Here is a 13936-nt window from a genome sequence, read left to right as displayed (position 1 = left end):
AGGCCTCTCGTTGACCATCCGCCAGCAATCAGCCGCGCAGATTCAAGGATTGGTGGATCACATCACGTCAAGCCTACCCACATGGCGAGCATCAGCGCTTTCGAAGAGCAGCCGGCTAATTCTCGTCAAGTCTATTCTGTTGGCGATGCCAATCCATGCGATGTTAGCTTTCGAGGTTCCCGTCAAGACTATCAAGGCCATCAACAAAATCTTACGTGGCTTCTTGTGGTGTGGAAAAGCTGAGGCGAACGGGGGCAATTGTGCGGTGGCATGGCCCGTAGTCTGCGCCCCTAAGTGGGCCGGGGGCTTTGGAGTGCCAGACATCAGGTGGATGAACACGGTCATGCAGGCTAGGTGGCCATGGCTTGCTCGGACCGACAACTCGAGGCCGTGGAGTGAGTTCACGCTATCAATACCAAAAGTAGCCAAACAACTGTGTAACGCGACAATGCACACGACGATCGGGGATGGCAGACGAGCTTTGTTTTGGGAGGATCGATGGTTAGATGGCTACAGGATTGAGGAATTCGCTCCAAACATCCATTCCAGAATCCCCAAGCACATACACAAACTGCTGCATGTCAAGGAGGTTGTAACGAGCGGAGCATGGGCGCATGATGTTGGCCCCGACATGGACGGGTCGACGCTTGTGGAATTCATGGAGTTATGGGCGAGAGTCGACGTGGTGCAACTCCATGAGGGAGTGCCAGATGTGATCACCTGGGCGTGGAAGCGTGATGGGGGATATTCTACCCGTTAGCATACGCTGCCAAGTTTATGGGCAGGGAGGTGGCTCCGACGGCGATGGCAACATGGAAGAGCCGGGCATCCCTGCAGTGTCGCTTCTTCCTATGGCTTGTTTTCCGCAACCGATGTTGGACCTCCGATCGCTTGGCTAGGTGGGGCTGCCGCACCATGATGCATGCCCACTATGCGACCAAGAGTATGAAACGATAAATCATATCATGTTGCAGTGTGCTTTCTCCAGGGCTTTTGGGTTGCAGAACTGCACGGTGTTGGGCAAACCAGAGTGGACTCCAGGACCAGACGACATGCTCTCGGAATGGTTGCTTAACAAGAGCATAGAAGGCATTCCGGAGAAGGACACGCGGGCCATCATCATACTTGCTCTTTGGAAACTATGGAAACACCACAATGGGATCGTGTTTGAGGGGGAATCACCGTCGCTTAATAGACTAGTTGGTAGGTGCCTTACGGAGGGGAGAGCTTGGAGGACGGCAGGTGAGGGAGTCCTGGATTAGGGGGTGTCCGGATGGCCGGACTATACCTTCAGTCGGACTCCTGGACTATGAAGATACAAGATTGAAGACTTCGTCCCATGTCCGGAAGGGACTTTCCTTGGCGTGGAAGGCAAGCTTGGCGATACGGATATGCAGATCTCCTACCATTGTAACCGACTTTGTGTAACCCTAACCCTCTTCGGTGTCTATATAAACCGGAGGGTTTTAGTCTGTAGGACAACATACACAACAACAATCATACCATAGGCTAGCTTCTAGGGTTTAGCCTCTTCGATCTCGTGGTAGATCTACTCTTGTACTACCCATATCATCAATATTAATCAAGCAGGACGTAGGGTTTTACCTCCATCGAGAGGGCCCGAACCTGGGTAAAACTTCGTGTCCCTTGCCTCCTGTTACCATCCGGCCTAGACGCACAGTTCGGGACCCCCTACCCGAGATCCGCCGGTTTTGACACCGACATTGGTGCTTTCATTGAGAGTTCCTCTGTGTCGTCGCCGTCAGGCTTGATGGCTCCTACGATCATCAATGGCGATGCAGTCCAGGTGAGACCTTCCTCCCCGGACAGATCTTCATCTTCGGCGGCTTCGCACTGCGGGCCAATTCACTTGGCCATCTGGAGCAGATCGAAAGCTATGCCCCTGGCCGTCAGGTCAGATTTGGAAGTTTAAACTACACGGCCGACATCCGCGGGGACTTGATCTTCGACGGATTCGAGCCACTGCCGAGCGCGCCACACTGTCACGACGAGCATGATCTAGCTCTACCGCCAAACAGTTCCCTGGAGGCCGCACCCGCATCAGCTTTGACCCTTAATTCGGAGCCAACTGCGCCGATCGAGGATGGGTGGTTGGACGCCGCCTCGGGGGCTGCGATCCCAACGGCGATCGAGCCGAACACCAGCCCCACACTCTGCGAGACTCGTGACTCCAAGGAGCCGGACTCCTCTCCGGACTCCGAACCCTCCGCGCCCCTGCCGATCGAATCCGATTGGGCGCCGATTATGGAGTTTACTACCGCGGACATCTTTCAGCACTCGCCTTTCGGCGATATTCTGAAGACACTGAAGTCTCTCTCTTTATCAGGAGAGCCCTGGCCGGACTACGGCCAGCAAGGTTGGGATTCGGACAATGAAGAAATTCAAAGCCCACCCACCACCCACTTTGTAGCCACTGTCGATAACTTAACCGACATGCTCGACTTCGACTCCAAAGACATTGACGGTATGGACGCCGATGAAGGAGACGATGAAGAACCAGCGCCTATCAGGCCCTGGAAAGCCACCTCGTCATATGACATATACATGGTGGACACCCCAAAAGAAGGAGATGGCGATGGAACAGCGGAGGATGACCCCTCCAAGAAGCAGCCTAAGCGCCGGCGTCAGCGGCGCCGCTAAAAATCCCACCAAAACAAATACGGTGATTCCAACAAGGGAGATAATAATACTCCGGAAAGTGCCGAAGAAAACCCCCTCCAGCAAGATTTAGCACAGGAGGATGGAGAAACCAGCCCTCATGAGAGAGCGGCAGACAGAGAGGTCAAGGACGATAATTATATGCCTCCCTCCGAAGACGAGGCAAGCCTCGACGACGACGAATTCGTCGTGCCAGAGGATCCCGTCGAGCAAGAGCATTTTCAACGCAGTCTTATGGCCACGGCAAGAAGCCTCAAGAAAAAACAGCAACAGCTTAGAGCTGATCAAGATTTGCTAGTCGACAGATGGACTGAAGTCCTTGCGGCCGAAGAGCATAAACTCGAACGCCCCTCCAAGAGCTACCCAAAGCGCAGGTTGCTACCCCGATTAGAGGAGGAAGCACGTGATGCGGCCGACCGGCCACCTCGTGGCCACGACAGAGAGGCCTCTCAGCCCTCCACTCAAGCCGCACCCCATACCAAGGCACGGGAATATGCGCCGGACTTATGAGATATGTTGGAGGACAAGGCAAGGCAAACAAGATCGATCTACGAATCGCGTGGGTGCCCCATGGCTCGAGACGGTAACCGTCACGCCGGCCACAAATTCGGCAGGGCCGAACACAGTAGACAAAGCTCATTGGAGCTACGTCGTGATATAGCCCAGTACAGAGGCGCCGCACACCCACTATGCTTCACAGACAAAATAATGGATCATCAAATCCCCGAGGGTTTCAAACCCGTAAATATCGAATCATATGATGGCACAACAGATCCTACGGTATGGATCGAGGATTATCTCCTTCATATCCACATGGCCCGCGGTGATGATTTCCACACCATCAAATACCTCCCACTCAAGCTTAAAGGACCAGCTCGGCACTGGCTTAACAGCTTGCCAACAGGATCAATCAGTTGTTGGGAGGACCTGGAAGCCGTATTCCTCGACAATTTCCAGGGCACTTATGTGCGACCCCTAGACGCCGATGACCTAAGTCACGTAATTCAGCAGCCAGAGGAATCGGCCAGGCAATTCTGGACACGGTTCCTAACAAAGAAAAATCAAATAGTCGACTGTCCGGACGCTGAGGTGTTGGAAATATGCCCTAGAGGCAATAATAAATTGGTTATTATTATATTTCCTTGTTCATGATAATCGTTTATTATCCATGCTAGAATTGTATTGATAGGAAACTCAGATACATGTGTGGATACATAGACAACACCATGTCCCTAATAAGCCTCTAGTTGACTAGCTCGTTGATCAATAGATGGTTATGGTTTCCTGATCATGGACATTGGATGTCGTTGATAACGGGATCACATCATTAGGAGAATGATGTGATGGACAAGACCCAATCCTAAGCCTAGCACAAAGATCGTGTAGTTCGTATGCTAAAGCTTTTCTAATGTCAAGTATCATTTCCTTAGACCATGAGATTGTGCAACTCCGGGATACCGTAGGAGTGCTTTGGGTGTGCCAAACGTCACAACGTAACTGGGTGGCTATAAAGGTACACTACAGGTATCTCCGAAAGTATCTGTTGGGTTGGCACGAATCAAGACTGAGATTTGTCACTCCGTGTAACGAAGAGGTATCTCTAGGCCCACTCGGTAGGACATCATCATAATGTGCACAATGTGACCAAGGAGTTGATCACGGGATGATGTGTTACGGAACGAGTAAAGAGACTTGCCGGCAACGAGATTGAACAAGGTATCGGGATACCGACGATCGAATCTCGGGCAAGTACAATACCGCTGGACAAAGGGAATTGTATACGGGATTGATTGAATCCTTGACATCGTGGTTCATCCAATGAGATCATCATGGAATATGTGGGAGCCAACATGGGTATCTAGATCCCGCTGTTGGTTATTGACCGGAGAGTTTTCTCGGCCATGTCTGCATGACTCCCGAACCCGTAGGGTCTACACACTTAAGGTTCGATGACGCTAGGGTTATAGGGAAAGTATGTACGCGGTTACCGAATGTTGTTCGGAGTCCCGGATGAGATCCCGGACATCACGAGGAATTCCGGAATGGTCCGGAGGTAAAGATTAATATATAGGAAGTATGGTTTTGGCCACCGGAAGTGTTCCGGACATCACCGGTAGTGTACCGGGACCACCGGAGGGGTCCGGGGGTCCACCGGGTGGGGCCACCAGCCCCGGAGGCTTACATGGGCCAATAGTGGGAAGGGACCAGCCCCTAGGTGGGCTGGGGCGCCTCCCACCAAGGCCCAAGGCGTCCTCAAGGGGAGAGGGGGCAAACCCTAGGCGCAGATGGGCCCTAAGGCCCACCCTAGGTGCACCCCCCTCTCTCTCCCCCTTGGCCGCCTCCCAGATGGGATCTGGGGGCTGCCGCCACCCCTAGGGAGGGAACCCTAGGTGGGGGCGCAGCCCCTCCCCTTCCCCTATATATACTTGAGCAAAGGAGGCAGCCCAACACGCGATTCAATCTCCCTGTTGGCGCAGCCCTACCCCTCTTCCTCCTCATCTCTCGTGGTGCTTGGCGAAGCCCTGCTGGAGTACCACGCTCCTCCACCACCACCACGCCGTCGTGCTGCTGCTGGATGGAGTCTTCCCCAACCTCTCCTTCTCCCCTTGCTGGATCAAGGCGTAGGAGACGTCACCGGGCTGTACGTGTGTTGAACACGGAGGTGTCGTCCGTTCGGCACTAGGATCATCGGTGATTTGGATCACGACGAGTACGACTCCATCAACCCCGTTCACTTGAACGCTTCCGCTTAGCGATCTACAAGGGTATGTAGATGCACTCTCCTTCCCCTCGTTGCTAGATTACTCCATAGATTGATCTTGGTGATGCGTAGAAAATTTTGAATTTCTGCTACGTTCCCCAACAGTGGCATCATGAGCTAGGTCTATGCGTAGTTTCTATGCACGAGTAGAACACAAAGCAGTTGTGGGCGTCGATATTGTCTATTTACTTGCCGTTACTAGTCTTATCTTGATTCGGCGGCATCGTGGGATGAAGCGGCCCGGACCGACCTTACACGTACTCTTACGTGAGACTGGTTCCACCGACTGACATGCAATAGTTGCATAAGGTGGCTAGCGGGTGTCTGTCTCTCCCACTTTAGTCAGATCGGATTCGATGAAAAGGGTCCTTATGAAGGGTAAATAGAAATTGGCAATTCACGTTGTGGTTTTCGCGTAGGTAAGAAACGTTCTTGCTAGAAACCTATAGCAGCCACGTAAAAACTTGCAACAACAATTAGAGGATGTCTAACTTGTTTTTGCAGCAAGTGTTTTGTGATGTGATATGGCCAAAAGGATGTGATGAATGATATATGTGATGTATGAGATTGATCATGTTCTTGTAATAGGAATCACGACTTGCATGTCGATGAGTATGACAACCGGCAGGAGCCATAAGAGTTGTCTTTATTTATTTATGACCTGCGTGTCAACATAAACGTCATGTAATTACTTTACTTTATTGCTAAAGCGTTAGCCATAGTAGTAGAAGTAATAGATGACGAGACAACTTCAAGAAGACACGATGATGGAGATCATGATGATGGAGATCATGGTGTCATGCCGGTGACAACGATGATCATGGAGCCCCGAAGATGGAGATCAAAAGGAGCAAAGTGATATTGGCCATATCATGTCACTATTTGATTGCATGTGATGTTTATCATGTTTTACATCTTATTTGCTTAGAACGACGGTAGCTTAAATAAGATGATCCCTCACTAAAATTTCAAGAAAGGTGTTCCCCCTAACTGTGCACCGTTGCGAAGGTTTGTTGTTTCGAAGAACCACGTGATGACCGGGTGTGATAGATTCTAACGTTCGAATACAACGGGTGTAAGCCAGATTTACACAGCAAAAACACTTAGGTTGACTTGATGAGCCTAGCATGTACAGACATGGCCTCGGCACACGGAAGACCGAAAGGTCGAGCATGAGTCGTATAGAAGATACGATCAACATGAAGATGTTCACCGATGTTGACTAGTCCGTCTCACGTGATGATCGGACACGGCCTAGTTGACTCGGATCATGTTTCACTTAGATGACTAGAGGGATGTCTATCTGAGTGGGAGTTCATTAGATGAACTCAATTATCATGAACATAGTCTAAATTGTCTTTGCAAATATGTTGTAGATAAATAGCTCATGTTGTAGCTCCCTGTTTCAATACGTTCCTAGAAAAAGACCAAGTTGAAAGATATTGTAAGCACTGATGTGGACTAGGTCCGTAGTCCGAGGAGTGTCCTCACTGCTACACAGAAGGCTTACGTCTTTGATGCACCGCTCGATGTGCAAACCCCTACAACGTCGTCTGTGGATGTTGTAAACACCTAAGAGACACATCCTGATGACTACTTGATAGTTTAGTGCACCACACTTTACGGCTTAGAATCGGGATTCCAATGACGTTTTGAACACCATAGAACATATGAGATGTTCCAAGAGCTGAAATTGGGATTTCAAGCTCATGCCCATGTTAAGAGGTGTGAGACCTCTGACAAGTTCTTTTGCCAACAAGATGGAGGAGAATAGCTCAGTTAGTGAGCATGTGCTCAGAATGTCTGGGTGCAACAATCACTTAAATCAAGTGGGAGTTAAACTTCCGGATAAGATAGTGATTGATAGAGTTCTCTAGACACTATCACTAAGCTACTAGATCTTCGTGATGAACTATGACATGCAAGGGATGGAGTTGATCCCGGAGCTGTTCGCGGTGCTTAAGACCGTAAAAGGTAGAAATCAAGAAGGAGCATCAAGTGTTGATGGTTTAATAAGACCACTGGTTTCAAGAAGGGCAAGGGCTAGAAGGGAAACTTCATGGATGGCAAACCAGTTGCTGCTCCAGTAAAGGAACCCAAGGTTGAACCCAAACCCGAGACTAAGTGCTTCTATTGTAAAGGGGACGGCCACTGGTAGCGGAATTACCCCAAATGCATGGTAGATAAGAAGGCTGGCAACTTCAACAAAGTATATACGTGTTATTAATGTTTACCTCGCTAGTACTCCTAGTAGCACCTGGGTATTGGATACCGGTTCAGTTGCTATTACTGGTGACTTGAAGCAAAAGCTACGGACTAAACGGAGACTGGCTAAGGGCGAGGTGACGATGTGTGTTGGAAGTGTTTCCAAAGTTGATGAGATCACCATCGCACGCTCCATCTGCCTTCGGGATTAGTATTGAACCTAGATAAATGTTATCAGGTGTCTACGTTGAGCATGAATATGATTAGATCATGTTCATTGCAATACGGTCATTCATTTAAGTTAGAGAATAATGGTTATTCTGTTTACATGAATGATACCTTTCATGGTCATGCGCCATATGTGAATGGTTCATTGAATCTCGGTCGTGGTAATACACATGTTCACGCCAAAAGATGTAGAGTTAATAATGATAGTACCACTTTCTCGTGGCACTGCCGCTTAGGTCATATTGGCGTAAGATGCATGAAGAAACTCCATGTCGATGGATGTTTGGAGTCACTTGATTTTGAATCGCTTGACACATGTGAGCCATGCCTCATGGGCAGGATGACTAAGACCCTGTTTTCAGGTACAATGAAACAGGCAAGTGACTTGTTGGAAATCATACATGCAGATGTGTGTGATCCAATGAGAATTGGAGCATGCGGTGGATATCGCTATTTTCTCATCTTCACTGACGATTTGAGTAGATATAGGTATATTTACTTAATGAAGCACAAGTCTGAAACGTTTGAAAAGTTCAAGTGATTTCAGAGTGAAGTTAAGAATCATCATAACAAGAAGATAAAATTCCTACGATCTGATCAATGAGAATATCTGAGTTATGAGTTTGGCAAACACTTAAGACATTGTGGAATTGTTTCACAGTTGAAGCCACCTGGAACAACACAAGGTAATGGTGTGTCCAGACATCGTAATCGAACCTTATGAGATATGGTGCGATCTATGATGTCTCTTATCAATCTATCGTTTTCATTTTGAGGTTATGCGTTAGAGACAGCTGCATTCACTTTAGATAGGACACCATCTAAGTCCGTTGAGACGACGTCATATGAACATTGGTTTGGCAAGAAACCAAAGTTGTTGTTTCTTAACGTTTGGGGATGCGATGCTTAAGTCTTCAGCCGGAGAAGCTCGAACCCAAAGCGGACAAACACATCTTCATAGGATACCCAAAGGTGATAGTAGGGTATACCTTCTATCTCAGATCCGAGGGCAAATTGTTTGTCGCTAAGAACGGGTCCTTTCTCGAGAAGGAGTTTCTCTCGAAAGAATTGAGTGGGAGGAAGATATAACTTGATGAGGTTGTCGAACCTTTATTTCAACCAGAGAGTGATGCAACACAGAAAGATGTTTTCTGTGGAGCCTACGTCTGTTGAATAGGAAGTTAATGATAGTGATCATGAAGCTTCGGATCAAGTTGCTATCGAACCTCGTAGGTCGACAAGGATATGTACTACTCTTAAGTGGTACGGTAATCCTGTCTTAGATATCATGTTGTTAGACAACAATGAACCTACGAGCTATGGAGAAGTGATGGTGGGCCCGTATTCCGACAAATGGTTAGAAACCATGAAATCCGAGATAGGATCCATGTATGGACTTTGGTGGACTTGCCCGTTGATCGGCAAGCCATCGAGATAAATGGATCTTTGAGAAGAAGACGGTCGTGGGTGGTAATATTACCGTCTATGAAGCTCGACTTGTGGGAAAGAGTCTTTTCACAAGTTCAAGGAGTTGACTATGATGAGAATTTCTCACCCATAGCGATGCTTAAGTCCGTCGGAATCATGTTAGCATTAGCTGTATTTTTCGATTATGAAATCTTACAAATGGATATCAAAACAAGTTTTCTTACCAAGTTTTCATAAGAAAAGTTGTATGTGATACAATAAAAGTTTTTTGACGATCCTAAGGATGCTAAAAGGTATGCTAGCTCCAGCAATCCTTCTATGGACTAGAGCAAGCATCTCGGAGTCGGAATATATGCTTTGATGGAATAATCAAAGCTTTTAGGTTTATACAATGTTTGTTAGAAACTTGTATTTACAAGAAAGTGAGTGGGAGCACTACAACATTTCTGATAAGTATATGTGGATGACATATTGTTGATCCGAAATAATGTAGAATTTCTGGAAAGCATAAACGGTTTGTTTGAAGAGTGATTTTCAAAGGAAGACCTGGATAAAGCTACTTACATATTGGGCATCAAGATCTATAGAGATAGATCAAGACGCCTGATGATACTTTCAAAGAACGCACACCTTGACATGTTTTTGAAGGAGTTCAAAATAGATCAGTCAAGGAAGGGATTCTTACCTGAGTTGTAAGGTGTGAAGTTGAGTAAGACTCAAAGATTGACCACGGCAGAAGAAAGAGGAAGGACGAAGGTCATCCCCTATGATCTTGTCATAGGCTCTATACGGTATGCCATGCTGAGTACCACACCTGATGTGTGCATTGCCACATGTCTGGCAAGAGGGTACAAAGGTGATCTAGGAGTAGATCACCAGATAGCGGTCAAAATTATCCTTAGAGGAATAAGGAAATGTTTCTCGGTTATGGAGGTGATAAAGAGTTCGACGTAAAGAGTTACGTCGATGCAAGCTTAACACCTATCCGGATAGCTCTGAGTAGAGATACCGAATACGTATAATGGAGCAACAATTTGGAATAGCTCCAAGTGGAACGTGGTAGCAGCATCTACGATATAAAGTTTTGCGAAATACATAGGGATCTGAATATGGCAAGACCCGTTGACTACAACCTCTCTCACAAGCATAACATGATCAAACCCAAAACTCTATGAGTGTTTATCACATAGTGATGTGAACTAGATCATTGAGTCTAGTAGACTCTTGGATGTTGGTCACATGGCGATGTGACCTGTGAGTGTTAATCACATGACGATGTGAACTAGATTATTGACTCTAGTGCAAGTGGGAGACTGTTGGAAATATGCCCTAGAGGCAATAATAAATTGGTTATTATTATATTTCCTTGTTCATGATAATCGTTTATTATCCATGCTAGAATTGTATTGATAGGAAACTCAGATACATGTGTGGATACATAGACAACACCATGTCCCTAGTAAGCCTCTAGTTGACTAGCTCGTTGATCAATAGATGGTTATGGTTTCCTGACCATGGACATTGGATGTCGTTGATAACGGGATCACATCATTAGGAGAATGATGTGATGGACAAGACCCAATCCTAAGCCTAGCACAAAGATCGTGTAGTTCGTATGCTAAAGCTTTTCTAATGTCAAGTATCATTTCCTTAGACCATGAGATTGTGCAACTCCGGGATACCGTAGGAGTGCTTTGGGTGTGCCAAACGTCACAACGTAACTGGGTGGCTATAAAGGTACACTACAGGTATCTCCGAAAGTATCTGTTGGGTTGGCACGAATCGAGACTGAGATTTGTCACTCCGTGTAACGGAGAGGTATCTTTGGGCCCACTCGGTAGGACATCATCATAATGTGCACAATGTGACCAAGGAGTTGATCACGGGATGATGTGTTATGGAACGAGTAAAGAGACTTGTCGGCAACGAGATTGAACAAGGTATCGGGATACCGACGATCGAATCTCGGGCAAGTACAATACCGCTGGACAAAGGGAATTGTATACGGGATTGATTGAATCCTTGACATCGTGGTTCATCCAATGAGATCATCGTGGAACATGTGGGAGCCAACATGGGTATCCAGATCCCGCTGTTGGTTATTGACCGGAGAGTTTTCTCGGCCATGTATGCATGACTCCCGAACCCGTAGGGTCTACACACTTAAGGTTCGATGACGCTAGGGTTATAGGGAAAGTATGTACACGGTTATCGAATGTTGTTCGGAGTCCCGGATGAGATCTCGGACATCACGAGGAGTTCCGGAATGGTCTGGAGGTAAAGATTAATATATAGGAAGTATGGTTTTGGCCACCGGAAGTGTTCCGGGCATCACCGGTAGTGTACCGGGACCACCGGAGGGGGCCGGGGGTCCACCAGGTGGGGCCACCAGCCCCGGAGGCTTACATGGGCCAATAGTGGGAAGGGACCAGCCCCTAGGTGGGCTGGGGCGCCTCCCACCAAGGCCCAAGGCGTCCTCAAGGGGAGAGGGGGCAAACCCTAGGCGCAGATGGGCCCTAAGGCCCACCCTAGGTGCGCCCCCCTCTCTCTCCCCCTTGGCCGCCTCCCAGATGGGATCTGGGGGCTGCCGCCACCCCTAGGGAGGAAACCCTAGGTGGGGGCGCAGCCCCTCCCCTTCCCCTATATATACTTGAGCAAAGGGGGCAGCCCAACACGCGATTCAATCTCCCTGTTGGCGCAGCCCTACCCCTCTTCCTCCTCGTCTCTCGTGGTGCTTGGCGAAGCCCTGCTGGAGTACCACGCTCCTCCACCACCACCACGCCGTCGTGCTACTGCTGGATGGAGTCTTCCCCAACCTCTCCTTCTCCCCTTGCTGGATCAAGGCGTAGGAGACGTCACCGGGCTGTATGTGTGTTGAACACGGAGGTGTCGTCCGTTCGGCACTAGGATCATCGGTGATTTGGATCACGACGAGTACGACTCCATCAATCCCTTTCACTTGAACGCTTCCGCTTAGCGATCTACAAGGGTATGTAGATGCACTCTCCTTCCCCTCGTTGCTAGATTACTCCATAGATTGATCTTGGTGATGCGTAGAAAATTTTGAATTTCTGCTACGTTCCCCAACATGAGGCCCTAGCAGCCTTCAAGCACAATATCCGTGACGAGTGGCTTGCCCGGCACCTTGGACAGGAAAAGCCGAAGTCTATGGCAGCACTCACGACACTCATGACCCGCTTTTGCGCGGGAGAAGACAACTGGCTTGCTCGTAGCAACAATATGTCCAAGAACCCTGGTAATTCGGATACTAGGGACAATAGTGGCAGGTCGCGTCGCAACAAGCAGAAGCGCCGCATTAACGGCGACAATGCTGAGGATACGGCAGTTAATGCCGGATTCAGAGGCTCTAAATCCAGTCAGCGGAAAAAGCCGTTCAAAAGGAATCCTAGGGGCCCGTCCAGTTTGGACCGAATACTCGACCGCTTGTGCCAGATACATGGCACCCCCGAAAAGCCAGCCAATCACACCAACAGGGATTGTTGGGTGTTCAAGCAGGCAGGCAAGTTAAACACCGAAAATGAAGACAAGGGGATGCATAGCGATGACGACGAGGAGCCCCGGCCGCCGAACAACAGTGGACAGAAGGGTTTCCCCCACAAGTGCGGATGGTGAACATGATATACGCAACCCACGTCCCCAAAAGGGAGCGGAAGCGCGCGTTACGGGACGTATACGCGGTGGAGCCGGTCGCCCCAAAGTTCAACCCATGGTCCTCCTGCCCGATCACCTTTGATCGAAGGGACCATCCCACTAGCATCCGTCATGGCGGATTCGCCGCATTGGTTCTAGACCCAATTATTGACGGATTTCATCTCACTAGAGTCCTTATGGACGGTGGCAGCAGCCTGGACCTGCTTTACCAGGATACAGTGCGGAAAATTGGCATAGATCCCTCGCGGATTAAGCCCACCAAAACGACCTTTAAAGGCGTAATACCAGGTGTAGAGGCCAACTGTACAGGCTCAGTCACACTTGAAGTGGTCTTCGGATCTCCGGATAATTTCCGAAGCGAGGAGTTAATCTTCGACATAGTCCCATTCCGCAGTGGCTATCACGCACTGCTCGGGCTACGCATACCTTAAGCTCAATGCGGTACCGCACTACGCATACCTTAAGCTCAAGATGCCAGGCCCTCGAGGAGTAATTACGGTCAATGGAAACACCGAACGCTCCCTCCGAACGGAGGAGCACACGGCGGCCCTTGTAGCGGAAGTACAAAGCAGCCTCTCCAGGCAGTTCTCCAGTCCGGCCATTAAATGACCGGACACCGTCAAGCGCGCCCAGAGTAACCTACAACAAGACTGCCTAGCACGATCCGAGCAGGCGTAGCAATGCGGCCCCAACCCTAGCCCTCGCAAAAATGCGACACCAGTACTTCGCGTACATAACTACGCTCTAGAAATACCATGGGTACAGGGGGAGGGGCACCATCACGGCATGCCCAAAACACGGCTTAAACCGCACCAGGGGCTGCCGATTTTTTAATTTTCTCTTACTTTCAGGACTCCACTCTTCGGAAGGCCTGTTCGGCAGTTCAATTGCCGCACAAACGATGCAAGAACCAGGGAAGCAGACAAGCCACGCCGCATTACGGAACTCCCAGGTGGTCTCTAT

The sequence above is a fragment of the Triticum urartu genome, chromosome 5A (genome assembly GCF_056163025.1).
Source record: "Triticum urartu cultivar PI428250 chromosome 5A, HENAU_Tu73, whole genome shotgun sequence".
In the NCBI taxonomy this organism is placed as follows: domain Eukaryota; kingdom Viridiplantae; phylum Streptophyta; class Magnoliopsida; order Poales; family Poaceae; genus Triticum; species Triticum urartu.
Note: the sequence above shows the minus strand (reverse complement) of the source record.